We start from the raw sequence: 24819 nt of genomic DNA, 5'->3' as shown, positions 1-24819 counted from the left end.
GGTCAGTACAGAAATGTTTCTTCATGGGAAAAGTATTTCAGCTGAAGTATTTTTATTGTGAGCATCATGATGTATGTCTGATTAATGAACGTTTCTCCGTAATGCTCCTTCCTGTGCTATCTAGTGACATATCCAAAGCTTTTTTACAATTAGATGTGAAACTTGAACAGTGCTGAAAAAGACGCATTGCTGGAACTCTTGTACTCACCAGAACAAATGTAAGAATACAAAACTTCAAGCGATTGTCTCAATTTAAACAGCAGGAGTAAACCAGTGACAAGCTGATTCTGCTTATTTGAAGCATTGCATGGAGAATGTACGTCCTTCTACAAATGTCGGTTGGGATTTCATTGGCTCTGAGTCACACAGTAGTGTGTACTTCCAAGCAATCTTTTACTATATTGTGGACAATGAAGTGAATTCATGTCAGAGCACCAGGGAATTCTGAAATGAAAGGAAAATACAGAACAATGTGCAATAAACGGAAACACTCTCCATTAGATTCTTTGTGTATGCCTGGCATCTCTACAGCAGCAAAGGTTTCCCACAAGACGGCTGCAATGGAGAAGAGATTGCCACACATCTCCTTCTGGAATGTGCCTTCGCAAAGAAAGTTTGGAGAGAGGTACTGTGGTTTCAGCTGAGGTTTATCCTGACCACCACCATGACCCAGGACTCTGTGTGCTGTTTCGCTGTTTGCAGAGACGCACTGCAAGGCAAACATCACCTGCTACTGGAAGATTGTCAACTCAATGAAAGACACTCTTTGATCTACCGGAAACCTGTTGGCCTTCCAGAGGAAAGAGTTGATCTCAACCAAGTGTTACAGTCAGGAATAATCCAAGGGTTGTGATTACATGCAGAGAGGTGAGTCACTCTCCACTCCCACGTGGATAGCAAGGATTAGCTGTAGTAAGTGCTGTTACTAAATTGTACTGATGATGTGGAAGAACCAGTATTAGACTGGGGATGGACAAAGTTAAAAATCACATAACACCGGATTGAGGTATTGATAAGTATTTTTACTTGCATGAAACTGTAATCTTTTACTATAAGTTCTGTGTCTTATGGTTCTGCTTCACAACCACCTGAAGAAGGAGCGGCACTCCAAAAGCTAGTGCTTCCAAATAAACCTGTTCGACCATAACCTGGAGTTGAACAATTGTCCTGAGGCACCTAACAGTGCTGCATGATTAATCAAGCAGAGTTGAATTTTATTGCACTTCCAACTGTTTGCAATTTACTTTTCGATATCTTCTGAATAATGCAAATTCTTAGAAAAAAACACAAATGGGACTTGATTGGCATATTGTGGCAATAACACTAGAAATGGTTTCTGAGTCTTTCAAATGAGACATTAAACTGAGGCTCTTTTTTACTCTCAAATCAACATCACTAAATCCAGATTGGCTGGTTATCATTATCATACTATTTGTGGGTGCTTGCTGTACATATGCACACTGACTGCCATATTTTGCACATGATGATGGTGTAGAGGTAATGTAAATGGGCAAGTAACCCAGAGGCCCAGGCTAATGTTTCTGGGCTCACATGTTCAAATCCCACCTTGGTAGCTGGCAGGATGTCATGTCAACCAGTAAGGCTGGATTCAATTTAGTGTCAATAATGGGGACCATGAACTTATCATCAATCATTGTGAATGGCCACCTAATTCATTTGTCCACTTTAAGTGAAGGAAATTTGTCATCCTTATCCAGTCTGACCTATATGTGACTCCAGACGCCAGCAGTGCGGTTGCCGCTTAACTGCCCTTGGAAATGTCAGTCGACAGGCAAGAGGCTGGAAGACCACAACAAGCCAGCCAGCAACAGGAGGTGGGGAAGTCAACATTTCCAGTATAACTCTACTTAAGGAAGAAGGGTTATACCTGAAACATTGACTTCTCAGCCTCCTGATGCTGCCTGCCTTGCTGTGTTCTTCCTGCCTCCTGCTTGGATTCCAGATCCCGCGGTTGTTTTGTCTCTAACTTCAAAATGGTTGAGTAAGCGAAGTGTGTCCTTCCTCATCTGTATGTAAGGATAGTAGTGAGAGTGGGTCATGTCTTTTTGTGGCTAGTTGAAGTTCATGTATCCTGATGGCTAGTTTCTGTCAGACTACTCAGACCCCTTGGCATCATGGTAGCCCACAAACCCACTAAAACAGCAGCTAATAAAGTTGAAAGACCCTATACAGACAACAAGCAAAACTAATATCATTTACAAGAACTTGCAAGAACTATAACAAAGACTATATTGGACAAGCAGGCAGAAAACTAGCCATGAGGATACATGAACATCAACCAGCCACAAAAAGACATGACCCTCTCTCACTAATATTTTTACATATAGATGAGGAAAGACACCACTTCGACTGGGACAATACATCCATCCCAGGACAAGCCAAACAGAGGCACACATGAGAATTCCACCTCTAACTCTATCAACAAACACATCGACTTGGGCCCCATTTACCACCCTTTGAGAAAAAGAATAGAAAATGACTTCACCACAGCAAATGACATCATCAACCCAAGGAAACCTTAACACATAAATAGAAAGTGGGTTACTAACACCAGTGCTTCGCCGGAGGCTCACAGATGATGTTACCTAGTATGGTAATGAAACGTCTGAAAACGAACCTTCCAGCTCAGCGAGCAAACTTATGTCCAGAACTCAACCTGAGCTGCAAATCTTCTTAAAACTCGTTATGGACAGTCACTGCCAAGCACTGATGGTGGGTGTGTAAACTGGTCCCAAATTGTACAGTCCCTTCCCCATATTGGGTAAAGTTAGAAAATGGCTGGGGAGATGTTTGGGGAGATTTTCGGGGATGGGGAGAGATGTTACATGGGCTCAAACTGGGGTGCCTCAAAAATACTCAGTTTTCTAGTTAAACAAAAAAGGCATTCTTCCTACTTGTTTATATATGTTTAAAGAACTGTATGCTCATTATAAAATATTAGGCTATTTTAATAGTATACAAATATTAAAATATGGAGGTTTGTAAAACTTTGATCATGTACCCTTTGAGTCACTTGAATTTACAAAATATCTATACTGTTTACATTGCATTGTACTATAACGTCACAAAACATCTTTGAATAGCTAGATAGAATATAATACTTTGCCAAAGATCTTTCAATGACAGTGAAAATAGCTTGAGGAAGCTCCAACATTTGTTAAAGACTGAAATACTCAAGTTAAAAAGGTTTAAGTTGATCAAATGCGCTATGAACTAGGTCACCTGTACAATTCATCTAATATCCAAGGGAGTCGATTAATAATTCACAACTGAAACTATTTTCATGCCAGTGTGTTTTCCTAACCATCCCCCTCCACATCCCAGATTGTACTGATGTCCTGTGAACAAATAGTTAAAACCAGCTGCACAATGTTTCAATACACATCAGGAAATAATTGTCACTCATGCGCAACCTGGAAAGGGGAGCCAGTACATGAGAAAGCAATGATTATTCAGGAAAGTAGCTCATGCAATAAGATTCTTAACTAATGTTTCTAATCTCCTCTGTACTAGTCCGCTCCAAGGATATGTGTAGATGATGAGGCAGGCATGGTAACGGGTTCAGACAATCTGCAATTCTTCCAAAAGATAAAGCTCGCAAGCAAGTCTTCTCTCATGAAACTGCTCAGGGAAATCCTTTCATGACAACAGAGAAAATTAAAGGGAAGTTTTCACAATTACAAAGGGTTTTGATAAAATAAGTATGAAAAAACTAGGAGGGGTTATACTGAGGTTGCAGGGTCTCCACCACCAGTCAGGATGGATTTTTGAGTAATTGAGTATCACAGTATCATTTAATACAGAAGAGGCCTTTTGGCCCATCAAGTCTGTACCGCTAAGTCTGTAGTCACCAATCTAAAGGTTCAAGACCTCAGGGTGCAGGAGGTCCCAACAGGTAACAGCTCCTGGCCACTTAGAAGTCAGCTTCTGAGGAATTGTTTCATGACAGAAGCCAGAGGTGAGCAATGGCGTGGGGTTTAGCAAATGGAGCAATAGTGTGTCATGTTGTCAGCAGCTAGGACAGAAGCTAGGTCTTGCTGAAGGGTTCCCTGCCCAATTTTGGGTTCCTCGATCAGACACTGAGTGCCCTTGAAGAAGGCACTCCACCAGGAGACCACAAGCAACCCATTTCATCAGCATGTCAGGCACGCATATGCTGAAAATTCCAGTTGCTACTGGAACTAACCCAGTGGGAAGATGCACTTAATTCAGCATTAATTGCAGTTGACGGTGGGATGGGAAACAGTTCACGAGGTTAATTAGAGTGGAGGTGAGTAGGTGGTGGTGCCACCATCTGTTACTATCCTGTCTGATTAAATGCCCCCACCCCCCGGATCTAAACTCACCATGAGATGCAGCATAACATATTGTTCATTGCTCCCTTTGACACAAGGACCAGTAACCCGGGAGCACAGATTTAAGATAATTTTCACTGAAGGCGGGGGGGCTGTATGGTTGCTTGGTAGTTAGCACTGCTGCCTCACAGCTCCAGGGACCTGGGTTCGATTTTCACCTTCACGTGACTGTCTGTGTGGAGTTTGCACATCCTCTACGTGTCCGCGTGGGTTTCCTCTGGGTGATTTGGTTTCCTCCCACAGCCCAAAGATGTGCAGTATAAGTGGTTTGGCTGTGTTAAATTGCCCAGAGTGTCCATGGATGTGCAGGCTATGTGAATTAGCCACGGGAAATGCAGGGTTACAGAGATAGGACGGGGGATGGGTCTGGGTAGGATGCTTTTCCGAGGGTTAGTGTGGACTCAATGGGCTGAATGGCCTGCTTCTATACTGTAGGGATTCTATGATATACAGTGCAGAAGGAGGCCATTCAGTCCAGTGCATCCGTATCAGCTTGTTAAATGGGCAACATTACCTAATGTCAATCTCTTGCTTTCTCCCTATACCATTACACAATACTTTTATACAAATAATCATCCAATGTCATCTTGAATGTCTCAATTGACCTTGCCTCCTCCACACCTCCAGGCAGTGTAGCAATGCATTCCAAACCCCTTATTACTTGCTCTATGAGAAAGGTTTTCCTTTAGCCATCCTCACTTTGTTTGAAGATAATTGATGGGAGAACCAGGATGGAGTTAGCAGAATTTTATAAATGGAGTAAGATCTTGTGTTCTGGGCCGCATTGCCAGTGAAGCAGCACCACCACCCACTTGCGTCTACCCAACATTGGGAAGGGGACTCCTCACCAAGACCTAAGACCTGTCCTTGCTGCTGTCAAGAAAGTACATTCAACAGGAGCTTTCGCCAGGCAATTTGAACTTGCACATGAATAGGAGAAAATTGCAGGTCCATGGGGAAAGGATAGCGGAGTTGGGTGAGTTGGATATCTCCAGGTGCCAGAACAAGCATAATGGGAGTGAATAATTGGATGTTTATAAGGGGTTGTGATTCTGTCAATGGACTTAAGTCAAAGGAAAAATTATAATTTTATGAAAGCAGAAATTTGGCTCCCAAATATTGGAGATGAACATTACATCATGCAAAGCATTGCAGAGCAGTGTCTAGACAACAGTTTTGTCTAAACTGTGACCGTACAAATCTCTAAAGCACGTGTTTATAACAACAGCATTGGTCATTTGCTATTCTGTATTTAAGCCTTAATTGGCTTACAAAAAGAATGGGTAAAAACAATGACTGCAGATGCTGGAAACCAGAGTCTAGATTAGAGTGGTGCTGGAAAAGCACAGCAGTTCAGGCAGCATCCGAGGAGCAGTAAAATCAACGTTTTGGGCAAAAGCTATTCCTGATGAAGGGCTTTTGCCCGAAAAGTCGACTTTACTGCTCCTCGGATGCTGCCTGAACTGTTGTGCTTTTCCAGCACCACTCTAATCTAGACTTACAAAGAGAATGGTACAAATGCATCTTTTTCCACACACTTTCTTGTGCTCATGATATGATGGATTGAGTACATCCCACTTAAAGAGCTGAATCTTACAAACTACTTGCTCAGAGTTACAACCCTCACTCCATGTTTAATTTCTGTGGGGCTTTGCCAAGCCTCTGTGTAATATTCATGGAAAATCAGCAGAAACCATGACATAAATATCCCAGAGAAACAGCATTGTTGCAATTACAGAGAAAAAGATGAGTGTGTATCAACAGACATTACCCTTTGGTCCCCTAATGAAGAGAAAGCACGTATTTGTTTAGTTGACTTCTGACCCTGGCTCTGCTGCTTGCTATTGTTACGAATTTTGACATTACTGTTTATAGGTCTCCAATTAAAATTGCAATTGGGTTCCAATTATGTTATTAGGGGGATTTTCTGCTTTCTTGAGCCATATGGAAAATGGAAAAATACAGAAAAAAATCATAAATAGAATCTAAATGTCAATCTAAATTCCTCTTAAGATTCAAATAGTTGATTCAAATTCTTGTCAATGAGTGGCAACTATCTTATATCCATGTATTTGCATCTCGTTATTAACCCAACTCACCTCACCACATTTCTATGCAGCTTCTAATTCTCCTCACCTTCTCTGAGAAACTGGATGGGGCCACTTCCTGACATGAGACTCAGAGCGGTGACAACAGCTGTCTGGGCCTTCATCCAATTCTACTTCCATCACAATATCTCCGACATTGACCTCCTTCATCCTTCACCCAAACAAGTGAGCATCAGCAAACTGCCAGCCTCCCAGACCAACTCACACATGACCACAACCCTTCAAAGGTTTACTTTGGTGCTCAGTGACCCTTATTACTTGCATGCTTTTGCAAAATCACTCTGCGTGCAAGGGACAAATTCATCTCATTCATCTACACAGGATACATTATGGCTCTTAGCTTCATTTCTTAGCACTCACCCATTCTGTACTTGGAGGTAGGAATCCTTTAGCAGATAGGGAGAGGTGGCAGCTTATCGTGGTTCAGACTACTGAACACTCAGAGAGGTAGACAAGTTGGCATATGCCTATGCTGTATGCTATGTCGATGTCACATCTACCACATCTACCACATGTACCAAGACAGTATACGACAAACACATTGCAAGTGCTTTAATGGCCACGTGGGAATGTGAAAGGGGTGCAATCATTCATGGCATCAAGAGGGACTACAGTGGGTCAAGCGGCACCGCCCCATTCAATCAAGACTCCAAGACAGGTCAGCTAGACATGGTCAGTCAGCCGTTTGGTCCATGGATCTGTGTCTTCGCATTCTGGGGATTAGGGAACAGTCAGGTCTTCAGGTTAAGAGCAACCAGTCAGACCAGCAGCTGCAGAGATATCATTGAGGATGACAACAGTGGATGGAAGAGCATTTTATCATTGATGCAGGAGCAAAAGAGATGGTGTGATATCCCACTGAGAAAATAAGAGACATGGAAGTCAGGAGGAGTTAGTTTGTGAGGATAAGGTGGATGAGAGATGGGGAATTATCACATGCATGCGATAGTCAGAATTACAGTGAACGAGCCTCACTGAGAGATATGTACAGTGCCCCAAGAGTTTGGGGGCCCTCTGAATGTGAGATGATGGCACATAGCCTCACAGAGCAAGCAGATAGTTGACCTTGTGACTGTATGGCAGCATTTCACCCAGGACTAACACTAGCTGCTATCTCAGCCCAAGTGAGCTGGTTATGGTGGTGCGGCCCCCTTTGCTAGTCAGCAGCATTCAGCACTACTCTCCTCTCCACCATCAGCATCTCCTCGTCCCTGTTGGCAAACCGAGGAATTCCCAGTCATTTCCCAGGTGATAATGGTGCGGGTGCATATTGTGTAGGGCTGTTCCTGACTTGCAAAGTCTGAAGGGCTTTGCATCTGGTGTTGAAATGTTGGCTCAAGCAGGGTGCATGTTGTAAAGTGCCAGCAGCAGTGAGCACTACAACCTCTACTGCCACGTCATTCCACAAGATGGTGCCAAAGAGACTAGTTGCAAAACCAATGAGATGAAGTGCTGAAGATTTCTTGAGGGAAGTTGCTATGGGCATGATGGATTGACCATCATCAACCTCACACAAAAAAAAGATGGAAAAATTCAGCTTTTTGAGTCTTGATATACTTATGTGAAAAAGGACTCCATAAAGAAACATAGAAAATAGGAGCAGGAGTAGACCATTCAGCCCTATGAGCCTGCTCCCCCATTCATTATGAACATCCAACTCAATAACCTGTTCCTGCATTTTCCCCATATCCTTTGATCCCTTTAGCCTCAAGTGCTCTATCCAGCTCTTTCTTGAAATCATACAATGTTTTAGCCTTGACTGTTTCCTCTGATAGTGAATTCCACAAGCTCACCATTCTCTGGGTGAAGAAATTTCTCTTCATAGTTTACCCCATATCCTTTACCTTTAGTTCCACACTCCCCCACCATTGGGAACTTCTTTCCTGCATCTACTCTGTTTAGTCCTAACAGAAGTTTATAGATTCCTAAGAGATCCCCTCATTCTACTGAACTCCAGCAAATATAACCTAACCAATTCAACTTCTCCTTGCACATCAGCCCTGTCATCCTCGGAATCAGTCAGGTAAATCTTCACTGCATTCCCTCCATAGCATTATCCTTTCTCAGATAGGGAGACCAAAACTGCACACATTATTCCAGGTGTGGTCTCACCAAGACCCTGTATAATTGTAGCAAGATCACTGCTTTGACTGAGTGTCTTGCCGTGTTGGATTATGGTCAAATTGGGAATGAGAAATTCCCAATGGCTGTCAGGCAAATCAGTCATCTTGATAATCTCCACTGTGGCTTCTGATGGCCAGGTACCAATAATACTGCCCTGATATGGGCTCCCTCTGAACTGTCTGACTCTGTTATTGTTAGTGGAAGCATTAACCCACTGAAAGTGATCTCAGTTGAGGTGGAAGGAGAATGTGATGTGTTGACTCTTGTCCAGATTGGCGACTGTTGAGGTTGTGAGTTCAAAATCCACCCTTAACAAGTTCTGAAATGAATTTAATAAACTTTATTTGTGGTCGAAAATGAGGAATAAATGACAGATTGTTAAGGAAATGCGAGTACTTTGTGAATGCCCTTCATGGTAAAGGAACCTGCCTCCTCTCCCACAATCAGACAGATTAATGACTTCAATCCTACAATACGTGGCTCACACTTATTGCCCTCAAGGTAAGTTGCCTCAGTAGCATTCCCTCAAATTCCAGGAACAAATAAACATGCATTTCCCCTCCTGACTCAAAAAGATGAGAATAACACAATCACCAAACACCAGATGAGAATGAGATAAGAAGTTGGCAAAGATGATGGTTCCTAAAAGTTAATAATCATTCATCATCGTAACACAAAATCTCAGCACACTTTGATAACAATTACTTCATAATGTGGTGATAAATTAGACAGTGAATTATGCAATCGATTTTATTAGACAATAAAACAGTTGGAGCAGCTACCACATGATTGTTGCTGTCTCTTTACTTAGCTCCACAATGCTTTTCACGCTGGCACCACCTGGAGTGAGGGACAAAGGAACACAACACTCCAAGCATTTATATTACAGAAGGATTGTTGTTGACAGGTTGGGGAACAAGAGAAACAGAGCTGTTTGACAGGGCGGTCTTCCCTTGCAGCTGTGCTCCACTGGTACCCCTTTCATCTCAGCCCAAATCTCCTTTGTCCAGGCCCTGTGCCACAGCCTGAAACACAGAATCTAGGCTGACATGTCTGTGCAACCTTGAAAGTGTGTTGCATGGCCGGAGATGCTTTCTTTCAGATGAGACATTAAAATGAGGCCCCTTTAATATCCCATTTCACTATTCAAAAGAGAAGCAGAGGGATTTTCCCAGGGCCCCAGCTAGCATTTAGTTGTCAAGTAAGATCACTGAAAAGTAAAGACATAGATTTTCTGTTTGCTCGTTAATTCATGTTTGAGGGATCTTGTGTATAGACCGATTGTTTACATTACAGTAAGTACGCTTCAGAAGTACTTTCGTATGCACAGAGGCTGTGAAGTATTAATAAACAATAGTGTAGCTGCAACAAGTTCAATTGCAAGTACACGTACAAATATGTGTTAAATGGAGATTCAAAACAGCCAATGAGAGTCCTCAGTACCCTGGTTTGTTCCTCTGTGTGAGAAAGATACAAGTGCAAACACAGCGATGCAGTACTTATGTGAAAAATGTTTCTGTTTTTCAATTTGCTCACACTTCAAAATGACCTGAACTTGAACAGGAAAAGGCATTGAAAAACTTCGGGAGTTAAGTCTGGAAAAACTCCATAATCTTTTCCTGATTAGCATCCTGCTTTCAGATGAAGTGCGATACAGTCTGCCATATCAGTCAAATACGTTTTCCATGTTTTCATGCTGCAGTGGGAAATCCCAGGGGCCTTTTCAGCTTCACCTAATAAAAAAAGTCAGCTAAGCTCTTTGGACAAGAGGACTCTCCCTCATGTTGGATGCTGGAGTTCAATCAGAGTCAAAAGGAATCATAGATTCATAGAGATATACAACATGGAAACAGACCCATCGGTCCAATTCGTCCATGCCGACCAGATAATCTAACTTAATCTAGCTCCATTTGCCTGGTCTGGCCCATATTTCTCTGCACCCTTCCTATTCATATTCCCATCCAAATGCCATTTAAATGTTGTAATTGTACTAGCCTCCACCACTTCCTCTGGCAGCTCATTCCATATACGCTTTGCCCTCTGCGTGAAAAAATTGCCCCTTTGGTCCCATTTATGTCTTTCCCTCTCATGCTAAACCTATGCCGTCTAGTTCAGAAGAACAGAATCGCAACTAACACGCAAAACTAAGAATCTTCGAAGTGATTGTTCAACTTCCAATGACAAAATACTATGAACTATCCACCCCACATTCAAATATCTGGTTTTCATGAACAACTCAGGGACTAATCCATACATCTTTTTGCACTTCATCTTTTTGGATTCCCTTTCTATCTCTAATCTGCATGTATGTGTGTTGTGTTCCTAATTCTTCTCATATTTAGCAATGAGTAAGCTCACTCTTCAGTGCCTTCAAAACATTTGGTGAAATTGGCTCATTTTAAAACATAAGTACATTTGACTCCTGGATCCGCAAGAGAAGAGGATTCATTTTTAAAGTAACCTTGCCATGACCAACCAAGAGAACAAGCGAAAAAATTAGGGGAGCCAATTCATCTCTTCTCAAGTGGGAGCTAAATACTTTGAGGTATTCTGTCAGGAACAGTAATAATTTGGGGAACTTTGCCCCTCCGACTGTGTGGAACATCATTCTGTGGTTTTGTTAGCTTTATATTGCATGTCTAGCATCTCGAATTCACAACGTAACATGGCTTTCTACTATAAGAAGCAGCAGCTTTTCTGTGTCGTCCATGTTGGCAAAGACATTAGCAGCAATATATTTCTTGCTTCTCTTTCCACTATTACAGGCAGTTCTCCTATGACGCGGTAGCTGTGTTCCTGTGCAATGTCATCTTATAGGAAATTGCACGATAGGACCCTATGATAAAAACTGGGTTAGGCACTCCAGTTTAGCGAACCTGTCCATTTCTGGTCAATTACAGAAATGCCATGTTGTTACAAGCGAAATTTCCAAATTTATTTTAGATTTTTAGCTCCTTCTGGAGTGGAGCAAAATCTCCTTTTTTTTGAGAGGGTGGCTAACAGGCTGGGATGCTCTGAATGGCTGAAGGTTTTGATGGGTCGTAGGTTTGAGAAAGAGTGAGGACCCAAGACTCTCAGATCCTCCCCCTGCCCCCTTTCAAATGGAGACTGGGTGAACTTGGATGAGGCATAACGTGGGGATGAGTAGGATGGGGAGAGATGAGGTTCATCATGGTCTGTTCTTAGTTTCACACCTTCCCATTCCACACACATACACCCTCTCTTGTAAAGTTGCCATGTGTTGAAACTTCAGATAGCCAGCAACTGAGCCTCTGCTTCACAAAAGGCCCTGCTTACTCTCCACCACTCGCTGGACATTGCTGTATTTGCACCTTCTTTTGCTCCCTATCTCTCTCTCTCTGTCTTCCCACTCCTCGGCCCCTATCGCCCCAACTCCATGCATGATCCCAGTAAGAATTCCAGCAAAATATTGTGAAAAAATACGCATAAACAGACGACATTCTGTTGCAATAGAAGTACCAGCAGTATAAATCACAGCCGGCTAGTAATACAGGGGATGGAATCGTGTAACAACTAACAGAGGTTCACTTTATCAAAAAAATGGTCCGCAACTCACAAATCGCGTTACAACCGGATCAGATTTATGAAATATGCATTAAACCTGTACATATTTCACCTGCAGACATCAAAGAGTGATCTGGTAACATAAGGTAAAGCAGTTCAGTTTCCTCCATGCTGAAAAAAGATGATGTTTCCAGACATGGGTGAGAGCATTTGTCAATCATCTGTCATGACTCCTTGTGGCCCAGCCTGTTTTGCTAAAGGGACACCTCTTTCCTGTAGAATTGGGCTAGAGATGAGAATGCTCTCTGCAAGCTGCCTTGAAGCATGTTAGTAGAACTTCTTCAAAGTCGGGCAGGATAAGCCTTTCTGGAGAGAAGGCTGGCTTGTCAAACTGTTCTAAGATGTTTACTGTGTGATTTAGACTGGTTGACAAACTCATTGGAGGAATCTCGCATTCCTTTGAGATATCCACTTCACACTATGGATTTCCACTTGTTGTATCAATAAAGTTTGAATGTTCTTGCACAGGGAGATCTTGATGTAAAATGATGACTCACTTAGAGCGCCGTGATCTTGCGTACCTTTTTTTTATTTAATCATGCAGTGAGGAGGTCACTGGTTAAGCCGGCATTTACTGCCCATCAGTTAAGAGTCAACCACATTGCTGTGGGTCTGGAGTCACATGTAGGCCAGTCCATGTGAGGATGGCAGATTCCTTCTTGGAAGGACATTAGTGAACCAGATGGGTTTTCCCAATAATTGACAATGGATTCATTGTCATCATTATCTTAATTCCAGAGGATTTTTAAAATTGAACTCGAATTCCACATCTGCCATGGTAGGATGTCAACCCAAGTCCCCAGAACATTACTCGGGTCTCTGGTCTCTGACAATATCATGAGGCCATCACCTCCCCAAGTACGATCTGACTCTATTCTAATTGGTTGGCACAGACATATGGCAAACTTCTACATGCTTGGCTAATTCGGAGCTAGCAATCTGGAACTTCAGTCTACTAAGAGTATCCATCTTTTGGATTTGTTATACTGCTGGTGGGAATGGCTGACTATTTGGATACAACTGGAGCTTACTTGACACTCAGTTGGTGCTTGAAACAAAACAGAGGGAGCTTTATTGTGTACCCAAGCTGCTATCAGGTTTGGAAGTATTTGATGGGACATGATGGAAGGAACGTTACTCAGTATCTTACCCCAAAGTGTAGGTATCCACTGAGTGTTTGATGGGAGAATGTAGTGGGAATTTTATACTGTATCTTAGACCCAAGCTGAATCTGCCCTGGGGTGTTTGATGAAACAACGAAGACGGAGCATCACTCTGTATCTAATCCTTTGCAGTATCTTCCCTGGGAGTGTTTAATGGGGTCAGTGTAGAGGAAGTGTTATTCTATATCGAATCCTGTGCTGTACCTGATCTGGGGAGTGTTTAGTGGCGGAGTTTATAGGGATATTTACTCGATTCCAAACAGTGTGCTGTACCTGTCCTGGAATTGTTTGATGGGGACAGTACAAAGGGAAACTTATTCTGCATTTAACTCCATGCCATACCATTTCTGGGAGTGTTTGATGGAAGACTGGCTTCCTGAGGACTTCCATTCCCAGTGCTAACCACCTATTCTTCCCAATGTCCTGTACACAAATAAAACAAAAATGTCACACACACTTGATTCTTTTTGACTGAGAACAGTCTGGGACTTCTCAGAGTACAGATACTCAGTTCCATACTCAAACTACAGAGGTAGAAACGCAGTGCTCTATGTAAGATCAGACTCTACGTGTCAGGATATTTTGTTTCCAGTATTTACTCTCGAGCTGTAGGACATCAACAAAGCTTGTTCTCCATTCAGCAGAAACTCAGTCTTCGAGTGGATGCCTCTGGGTGTGAAATCTTAATTTAATTTACCTAATTCGAAATAATTATAAAATCACTGCTGCAAGTTCAGGTATTTGAACTTAACTTCACGTTTTGATTTCAATCTTTAACATGCTCTAAAGGTCCTGGCACAATCACATTTTTATTATAAAGAAGCTACAACGAAAACAAGGATCCAGCTTCGAACTCTGAATATTTCTCCCACTGATCGCACCTGACCTTTTGACATTAATTGGAACCCCTTCTGTAGGATACATAACACAGTGTGATTGGCAGTAATGAGTTCCCTGCTTCACAGTGGATGGAGCCATCTCCTTGATTTATAACAGGATGGAGACTGCCCCTGCGATGTGCCTCTTCCAGACTCACTCCTTACTGAGCTGCAATTACAGCATTGGATCTAGCTGTTAGCACTCTTGACGAGTATATGAGAATCACATCAGTTTTGCCACACCATGACCAAACTGAATCCCTGATTCAACTTTATCATTGTGTGGGAATTTTAATGAAGTGGTGGTAGTCATTTTAATGGTCATTTTATGAGAAATTTCAGAATTTAATGTTTTGGGATATAGTACATGCGCAATTTGAGACATCTCATGTGGTAAATGTAGCCGATGACTCTAGTTTAAAGCTTTCTACCAGTGGGAAGCTATTCGCCTCAGGTCTGGGTCTGCTGTAGAATAATTGATAGAGATTGATTGCTATAATTAGTCAATGGCTTCATTGCCTATTGTAAAATATGACTAGCAGAAAGGTAGAGGGCAAATTAAATGGACCTTGGCTTTTTGAGATCTAAGAAGTCTTGTGAGTCTTGGTAGTAATTTTTTGGCTAAACTCTTCCATTCTGATTTTCTGTAAACGTTTCAATATTCAGAATGTGACCACTCCATTTTGATTCATATAATTACCACATTGTTGTTTGACACTTGCACTTCAACACTCAAATTCAACCAGTGATGCCATCTGGACTAGATTTGAATATCCATCAATCCAGCTTTTTCCCTTCACTATCTCTTAACCCTGTGCAGGTAGGATCGGTGATTATAAAAGCAGACCTGGTGATTTGAAGTCAGATTTATTAACAGACTTTAACCATCCCAGAACCTAGACTTCAAGCATAATGCGAATCTGTCTGGAGGTCAGCCCTCAACAATTTTGACTAGGAATAAGGGCAATTAAATGTTGTACACTGATTGTGTTATGATTACTCTAATCTGGGAGTTTGTGTGCCTGGCAGAAGCTAGGAAGAGAGCTTAAGTCATTGTTGCAAATCTTCCACCCATGACCTATCATCTGACACAAATTATGATCACACTCTATAAATGATTCAGACCCTTGCCCAGATCCCCAGTGAAATGTATACTGTTTCCTGGTGGAGTAACCACAGGAAAGGCTCTCAGTTTCTTTTGGCTTCTGGTAATATTCATCCCACTGAGACAGTATCATGTAAATCCACCTCCTCCCAACTCCTGCCACGTCAATGTAATTCATGTGGAATGCCTCAGAAAGAGTTGTCAATGTGTTACATTTCAAAAAGGAAAGTAAACAAGAGAACTTTGCAGTTTCTCATTACTTCATCGGTTGACATTTTAATTGTGTTCTCTCCCAACTCCCTGTCTTCTACTTTCTCCCTCCCCTCTACCCCTCATTTTTCCCTGTCCCCCTCCTGCCATTCTCACTGTCCCTCCTCCTTTATGTTCCTCACTCTCCTTCTCCTGCCCTGTCTCTTTATCTCTTCTTATATTCCAATGACACTTCTCCCACAATGGCCATAACCAATTAATCACAGTTCCCTCTGGCTCTCTCTCTCTCTCTCTGTATATATGAAACAGAGAGTTACACATCCTAGTAACATTTAGCACTTCGACCCTGTTTTGCCATTCAGTTGGACTATTAACAATCTCTTACTACAATTCCATTTGCCTAACTTTGATTCAAGTCCCTTGATACCATAACATTTATCAATCTTAGTCTAGAAAGTTTCAATTAACTCAGCAGCTCTTACCTTTGGGAAAGAGGTCCAGATCTCAGCGACCTTTTGTATGAAAAACTGCTTCTAATTTTTCCCTTGAAGTCCCTAGCTATAGTCATAAGGCCGTTCATTCAGGATTCCCTTCCCAAAACATTCAGTATTCCAGAAGAGATCTGACAAAAGCTTCCAACTACAGAAGCATGATTCCTTTCAGTTCCTTCAACTCTTTTCAAGGTATTTATACATGGGTCTTACTCTCGAATGGTACAGCAAAACAATTTGGCAATCTAAAAATAAAAGGCTCTGATGTAGTTTATTGCATGATAGTTACTATGAGTAAAAAATGAGGTCTGCAGATGCTGGAGATCACAGCTGCAAATGTGTTGCTGGTCAAAGCACAGCAGGTTAGGCAGCATCTCAAGGTACATCGATGTGATAAATGTTGTTACAGAGCTGAAGAGGACAGGTCTTTGCTTTTGAGAACCTAAGTTGATCTTACACCTAGTTCATAACATCATTACAGCGGGTGGTGCTTAATCTATCAACTGAGGGCATTGTTGCTAAATGTGCAGATGATACAAAGGCAGGTAGAGTCACAGGTCACATTGAGGAAGGAGGAGACTGCAGAATGATTTGGACGTGCTAGGAGAATGGGCAAATAAGTAGCAGATGGAACACAATGTGGGAAAGTGTGAGGTTATGCACTTTAGTAGGAATAATAGAGGCATATACTATTTTCAAAAAGGGGGAGGACTTCAGAAATCTAAAGTGTCTGTTTAGGATTCTCTTGAGGTTAACATGCAAGTTCATTTGGCAATAGGAAGGCAAATGCAATATTAACACACATTTCTGGAGGGCTCGAATAAAAGAGCAGAGATATACTGCTGAGGCTGTATAAAGCTACTCCCAATGGAGTTATAATGGGAGTGTGCATTAACAGCTACAGATCTTCACTTCCTTAACTCAAAGCAAATTTCATGTTTACAATCGCAATTTCTCCATTCCCTACATTTCCCTCCTGAGTAAACAAAAATGACAATATTTCACATCAGTATTTACAATAGAGAAGGACATGGAAGCTAGGGAGCATGGGGAAATGAATACTGATGTCTTGAAAAATGTCCATATTACAGAGGAGGAATAGTTGCAAATCTTAAAACGCATGAAGTAGATAAATCCCCAAGACCTGATCAGGCGTATTCCAGAACATATTGCTGGGCACCTTGCTGAGATATTTGTATCATTAACAGCCGTGGGTGAGGTGCCAGAAGACTGGAGGATGACTAATGTGTTACCAAAATTTAAAAAAGGCTGTTAAAGAAAAGCCAGAGAACTAAAGACTTGTGAACTTGACTTCAGTGATGGGTAAGTTGTTGGAAGGGATACTCTTTTTGCTTTTGGAAAGGCAAGGACTGATTAGGGATAGTCAGTATGGCTTTGCACATGGGAAATTATGTCTCACTATTTTAATTGATTTCTTTGAGGAGACAACAAAGAAGATTGATGAAGGTAAAACCATAGATATTATCTCCATGGACTTCAGCAAAGTGTTTGACAAGGTTTTGCATGGTAAACTGGTTAGTAAGGTTAGATCACATGGGATCCAGGGGGATCTAACCAGTTGGAAACAAAATTGACTTGAAGGTAACAGACAGAAGGTGGTGGAAGAGAGTTTTTTTTAGATTGGAGGCCTGTGGCCAGGGATGTGTCATAAGGATTGGTGCTGGATTCACTGCCTTTTGTCACTTACATAAATGATTTGGATGTGAATATAGGAGGTATGGTTAATAAGTTTACAGGTGACACCAAAATTGGTGGTGTGGTGGACAGTAAAGAAGGTTATCTCGGAGTACAATGGGACCTTGATCATATGTGTCAATGGGCAGAGGAGTGGCAGATGGAGTGTAATTTGGATTAATGTGAAGTGTTGTATTTTGGTAAGGCACACTAGGGCAGGACTTACACAGCTAATGGCACGGCCCTGGGGAACATTGCTGAAAGTAGAGTTGCAGGTAGTGCTGAAGAAAGCATTTGGCACACTTGTCTTTATTGGTCAGTGCTTTGAGTATTGGAGTTGGGATGTCATGTTGCGGTTGTACAGGCCACTTTTGGAATACTGCACTCAATTCCAGTCTCCCTGTGAAAGGAAGGAGGTAGTTAATTTGAAAGGGTACAGAAAAGACTTAAGGATGTTGCAAGAGTTGGATGTTTGAGCTATAGAGAGAGGGTGATTTGGCTGGGGCTGTTTTCCTCTAGAACATTGGAGCCTGAGGGACCTGATAAAATCATGAGAGACATGGATAGGATGAATAGTCAAGGTCTTTTTCCAATGCTAGGGTAGTCCAAAACCACAGGATGTATATTTTAGATGGGAGGGAAAAGATTTACCTGAGGGGTAACTTTTTCGTGCAGAGGATGGAGCGTATATGGAACAAGCTGCCAGAGGGAGTGGTGGAGGTGGGTACAATTACAACATTTAAAAGGCATCTGGGCTGGCATCTGAATAGGAAAGAATTCCTCATTTTTGATGAAGGACTTTTCCCCAGAACATGCATTTTTCTGCTCCTCGGATGCTGCATGACCTGCTGTGCTTTAATCTTGACTCTAATCTCCAGCATCTGCAGTACCCACTTCTGCTCTGAATAGGAAAGGTTTAAGAGGGATACAGGCCACGTGCTGGCAAACGGGGCTAAGATATCTGGTCGGTGCGGACAAGTTAGACCAAAGGATCTGCTTCTGTGCTGTATAAATCTATGAGAAATTCACAGATAGTTTGTGCCTTTGATTGAAAATCCTCTGCAAACTCTTTATCAGCAGTTTCTTTTTCCTTGCATTTCAGTCTTCAGAAAGCAATCTGTGTATTCCAGTAATAATTCAGACCTGTCAGCCCAAGTCAAACCATCCAGAAAGTCTGCTAGTTAGAATATGGCCTCCTTTGACATGCACTCTTCCTTTCAAAAGTATAAGAAGCAGTCTCCTGGGAAAGATTTCTTAGCAACCATCACATTAAAAAGGTATCCATGGCTGAATAAGAGAAGTGACCAGTTCTAAAGAAAGAGAGAATGGGGAAAAAACTCTCATACTAATTACACTCAATATTTACAGATAAAAGAGTGACTCTTCCAGCAGGGAGTCTGAATAATCGGTTTGGTAAAGGAGAGAGCATTAATATTTAAAACTGATGTGTGAATGCATCACTCACAATCCATTGAAATTGGTCATCATTAGTCACAGTACTCTATTCAGCTAGTTCTCCTCATCAACCTGTTCAGAGATGTAATTATGCACCTCTGGAGTAGGTGGGAGTTGAACTCAGGTCTTTCAGTCCAGGGGTAGGGACACTATCACAGCACCACAAGAGCTGAGTGTTCAATTCAACAGCCAATTGCTAATTGTCTTCCACTTGTACTCATGAACTCTGCAGTTGAATGATTAAGTGGCATCATAGTAACGCAATCAAAAACACCACAATCTCACCATCTCCAATGTCACACATTGCCAACTGCAGCAAAATGATCTGATAATGGATAAGAGGATGCAAGGTAAGCTTGAAGCAGCCCAGCCCAGTTAACAAAACCTTGGCTCAAATGCTCGTGTTAACTCGGCACGGAACTAACAACTTTCATGGACTACAGCTGAAAAAAATACAAGGTGCTAAGTGTGGGATTGTGTTCAATAATGACCAAGATCAGTGAGTGACAAAAATGGCCTCTTTATTGAGCATCTGCAGTAGCACAGTTTGAGGCAGTGATGGTATCCAAAGTATAGTTTCACAGTAGCCTCTTTTACACACGGTTTTTACAAACATTAAAATTTTATCGCTATGGTGTCATATAGTTGTATCGACATGTTTGCATGACATCTGTCCTGGGAAGCAGGAGATGGTTTAAGCACTTGCTCAATGCTGATTGTAACTCCAAGGGATTGGAATGTCTGGGCTTGCATAATTAAGAGGTGTTAGTCCTTTTGTTTTTAAAGTTAGCAATATTAGTAAGAATTTCTAGATCCGTATGATCAAAATAAGTGAGAAATTATAGGTGTACTAAATAAAAGTGTAGAGGATATTAAACTGATCTCCCACAGCTGGGTAATGACATTTCATTTACCATTGCCAGTTCTTACACATTCATTCATGCAATTTTACTGAAACACTGTTTAATAGTAAGTTTCTTAAAGGGCATAGCGGCCCTATTTAATATGTATTTAAAAAGTACACACTAGTGGAGGAAACTGTTTGACGTTCTGCAATCTATTCAGGTGCCGAGAGATAGTTAATTTTTCCAAACTTTCAAATGAGTTATAGAGACATGATAGCAGGTGTGTCATTGTTCTGAGTAGGTTACAGTATTAATACTTATTCAGGGATAGCCTCTGATACAGAATCAGGTCTAAACACCGCTTGCAGCATGGGACCGATATGAATGTGGAAAGAAACAGTAATGGGTTGGAAGGGATGATTAATTTAACTGTACCATTCAAGATCAGAGCTGGTTACAGAGAGTGGTGAACTCGGCCCGGACAATCACAAAGGACAACCTCCCATCTATAGAATCCATCTCCCAGGTCCACTGTCAAGGAAAGGCTGCCAGTATTCTTAAAGATCCATCCCACCCTGGCAATGTTTTTCTACAACCACTACCATCAGCGAGAAGGTACAGAAGCCTGAATGCATGCACCAGCCGGTTTCGCAACAGTTTCTATGCTACTGTTGTTAGAATACTGAATGGACTCACAAACTCTTAACATTCGCCTGTGTTTTCATTTGGGCCACTGTTTACCTATTATTTACCATCTATGCTACTTAAATCTGTGATCTGCCTGTATTGCTCGCAAAACAAAGCTTTTCACTGTGCCTCGGTACACGTGACAATAAATTCAATTCATTTAGTTTATCTTGTAAAAGTAAAATATATTACAAAAACACGGTTTTATGAATGAGTGGATGGAAACACTGCATAAACATAGAGCAATTGTGATTGAATTAGTAAAGAGAATCATTATACAATATTGCCCAAAAGCAATGCCATTCGGAGGTTGGGGCTGACTTTAATTTGGGATCTAATCATTCAGCATCCACTCTGAAAATCGCTGACTAGAAAGATCGGCAACAACAAATCACATTTATACAGCATGTTTAGTCAAAGCATCCAAAAGGCAGTTAACGAAGGCAATATCAATAAGACATTTTTGAGACCGAGACACAGAAGATGGTAGCAGGACAAGTGATCAAATGTTTGTCACTGATATATATTTTAAGGAACAATCTAAATGAGCAGGGAGAGGTAGAGAGGTGAAGAGAGTTAAGGTAGAAACTCTAGAACTTAAAGCAAGGCAGCTAAAAGCCAGACCAGGAATAAACATCAGGTATGTGCAAAAGGAGTGCTGAGGTCTTGAATACTTTAGAACTTGAGGAGTTGGACAAAGCCATCATAGGGTATGAAAAGATGAGGATTTTGAAACTGAGCATTGTCAGACTGGGAACCAGCAAGCACAGAGGTGATGGGTGAATTAAGTTGGCAGCAAGTTAAGATGATGGACAACAATCTTTTGAATGAACACATTCTTTTAGGGAGTGGAAAGTGAAATGGCAGTTAGGAAAGAATTGGATGGGTCAAATCTAGAAGCAATGAATGCATGGGTGAGATTTTCAGCAGGAGAGGAGCAGGGTGAAACCAGAAAGGAAAGGTAAGCTGGGACTTGGCTGCGATAATGCCTTGAAGGTCATTGGAAATAAAAAGGGTACTTGGAGATGAGATGGCAGTTTGCAAGGACGGACGGGGCAAGGACGCCTTGATGGCAATATTGCTGCACTGTTTAACATATCCTTGAGTTTCATTCATGGATAATATGTATTTACTGCCACTTTTCAATTCCCCACTTATGTCATCTGGTATAGCTTCCCCTGTTACCACTACTTGGTGGAGCCGCATGTCCATGCTGTAGCCATGTTAAAACTGTTCCTCACGTGGACTTGCCACACCTGAACCATTGACTTCTCCTGCTGCTTGTCTACCTTGGAATCCAGCATTTGCAGTTTTTTTGTCTCTAACTCCAATATCAGAAGCGAGCTGAATAGATGGCAGTTTTCTCTTCATTTTTATGAAGATCAATTTGAAAAAGTGAAGGAGCCAATTGTTCTCGTATTCAGTCACTGGGCGAGTTTAAAACAAGATGGAGACCATAAAACCATGAGATGTAGGAACAGAAGTAGGCCATTAAGCTCCACCCTCCAATGAGATCATGGTTGATCTGATCATCCTCAACTCCAGTTTCCAGCTTTTTCCCCATAATCTTTGATTCCCTTACTGATTAAAAATCTGTCCACATCAGCCTTGAATTTACTTAATGATTCACCTTTACAGTATTGTGTTAAAGAATTCCACAAATTCACCACCCTCAGAGGAAAAAAAGTTCCTTATCACTGTCTTAATCGAGTCACCCTGTGCTCTGAGAATATGCCCTCTGACCCTAACTGATCCAGCAAGGGGTAAAGAAACCTGAGTCTCCTAAGAATTTTGTATGTTTCAATAAGGTCACCTCTCATTTTTATAAATTCCAAAAAGTACAGGCTCAATCTCTCCGCAAACACCCTCCATACTCAAGAGCAACCGAGGGAACTTTCTCTGGACTGCCTCCATGTCTGTAAACCCAAAGGTAAGGCAACCCAAACCGTTCACTGCATTCCAGGAATGGGATTTTAAGAGCAGGAGAGGAGGGTGCATTTCTTAAGACAAAAGGGAAGTTGATAAGCTAACCTTTGCACTGTGTTAATTGGAACAACCTAATACTTCTGGGGTGTGCCTTAGGTAACAAGACAATATCACTCTTCCATCAACCTAGTATCTGCATAACCATGGTGTCGGCATGTACCCTAGAGTCAGAGCTCTTAGAGATTGGGTACTGTAGTAAATGACTTGTCTAAGTGACCTCAACCTCAAACAATTCATAACATTTGCTATTTACCTTTGGGAAACTTTGATGAGTTCACAGAAAGTAATGTGAAATTTCTATCTTCAGACAAAAGCCACTTGGTCAGCGTATTGTGGATTTCTCCAACCTGGGTATAGCATCAATCAGACATGCAGCATCCTAAGTGAAACCAGGTCCACCAACATTCAAATGCAGGAAGGGAGACACAGCACAGACTGTGATTAAGGTCTCCATTTTCAAAGTAAGACCAATATAAACTTCAAGCCTCTAATAAAAGTGGCTGAGGGGACATTTGCAATTTCTTAGTTGCAAAGCATCCTCTCTCTCCTATTGTCTCATCCCCACCAAACTCTCCCCTCCCTGCCTTCATCATTCCCCTCCCGACCACTGATGAGCTTCACTACTCCAAGCTTCTGGTTACCAGTGGCAATTCAGAATGACTACTAAGCAGAGGAATATTCTTTTGAACAAAGCATCCATGGGAGAATCTTAGCTCAAACAACAAGTCCAACAATACATTCAAGCCTTACAAGCCAACATCTACAATCTTTATGTTGGAAAAGTTTTGATTGTTTTTAATGTATAGTGTGTGTGGTTATCACTGACCAGACCAAGGTTTATTGCCCATCCCTAATCGTCCAGAGGATAATTAAGAGACAACAACACTGTTAAAGATCTGGAGTCACAAGTAGGCCAGGCCATGTAGGGATGCCAGATTTCCTTTTCCAAATGCAGATTAGTCAACCAAATGGGTTTTTATGGCAACCCACAAAGATTACATGGTCAACAATTAGACTACAATTTGATTCCATGCTTTTACTGAACTTAAATTTTCCCATTTGCTATGTGGGATTCGAACCCATGTCTGCAGAACATTATCCTGGGGCTCTGGATTACAAATACAATGAAATTACCATCATGGCAGTTCCTCTGAAGATGGTTTTCCAGCTATTTGAAGACAGCAGCAGAAAAAATGGTAATAAATCATCTTCAAAAACGCTTTTAAAAATCTTTTCCTTCATACCACCTGAAGAGTTGACCGACTTTTGCGGTATCTCTCCTTCGCACAGACCCTTTACAGTCTGTGAGGCTCTGGAGCCAATGTAACAGCAAACACTGGGAGGTATGAAGCAACTGAACCACAAAGATAAACCAATCATTCATTTAGAGGTCTACATCTCATTCAAAAAGGACAGAGAAGTTCAGTAATGATTTTATCACTTATTGAGAGGTTTAAGTATTTGTTCAGGAATTAAAAAGAATAAATGCCTTCTAGCTGTTCTGGACATTTGTTTGCCAAAAGGTTTAACAAATAATTATGTAACTAATTTGCAGCGTTGGACTTTGGTAAAATGTGATCTAAGGAATCACACATAAAAAAAATGACTATGAGATGCACTGGCAAACTCAAAACTAGTGCCCTGAAACACACCTGGTTTGCAGCTTATTGATACTTTGCCTTCATGATGTAAGAGCTCAGACTGGAGGCCCACTTTTATTATCATGTGCCATCTCAACACCAGAAAAGTTCATTTGAACACCACATTCTACATGATTTGGAGGTGCCGGTGTTGGACTGGGGTGTACAAAGCTAAAAATCACACAACATCGGGTTATAGTCCAACAGGTTTATTTGGGAGCACTAGCTTTCGGAGCACTGCCAATGGTCCGAAAGCTAAAGCTCCCATGTAAACCTATTGGACCATAACCTGGTGTTGTGTGATTTTTAAGATTCTACTTGGACCACCGCACACATAAGGCATCTTGATGTTTTCTTATCTAGTGCTAATCCTATTTTACAACTAACATCTGGTCTGAGAATGAAGTTAGAACATTATTCAAAAAGCATCTGGGACCATTTGCTAATGTCAACATCTGTTAACAGCACAAA

At 41.5% G+C, this 24819-nt stretch overlaps 1 protein-coding gene across 1 annotated transcript in view; it reads left to right on the top strand.

Annotated features, from left to right (window-relative positions):
- Positions 1-285: 285 nt before the first annotated feature.
- The window catches only part of sh2d4a (SH2 domain containing 4A), a 93679-nt gene continuing 69145 nt past the window's right edge, over positions 286-24819 (top strand). Inside the window, exon 1 of the mRNA XM_060851581.1 lies at positions 286-867. The gene's annotated coding sequence lies outside the window, so the exon portion shown is untranslated. The remainder of the gene's footprint in view (positions 868-24819) is intronic.

The sequence above is a fragment of the Hemiscyllium ocellatum genome, chromosome 36, assembly GCF_020745735.1.
Source record: "Hemiscyllium ocellatum isolate sHemOce1 chromosome 36, sHemOce1.pat.X.cur, whole genome shotgun sequence".
Classification (NCBI taxonomy): Eukaryota; Metazoa; Chordata; class Chondrichthyes; order Orectolobiformes; family Hemiscylliidae; genus Hemiscyllium; species Hemiscyllium ocellatum.
The sequence above is the reverse complement of the archived record's forward strand: the minus strand, read 5'-3'. Positions and strand labels throughout refer to the sequence as shown.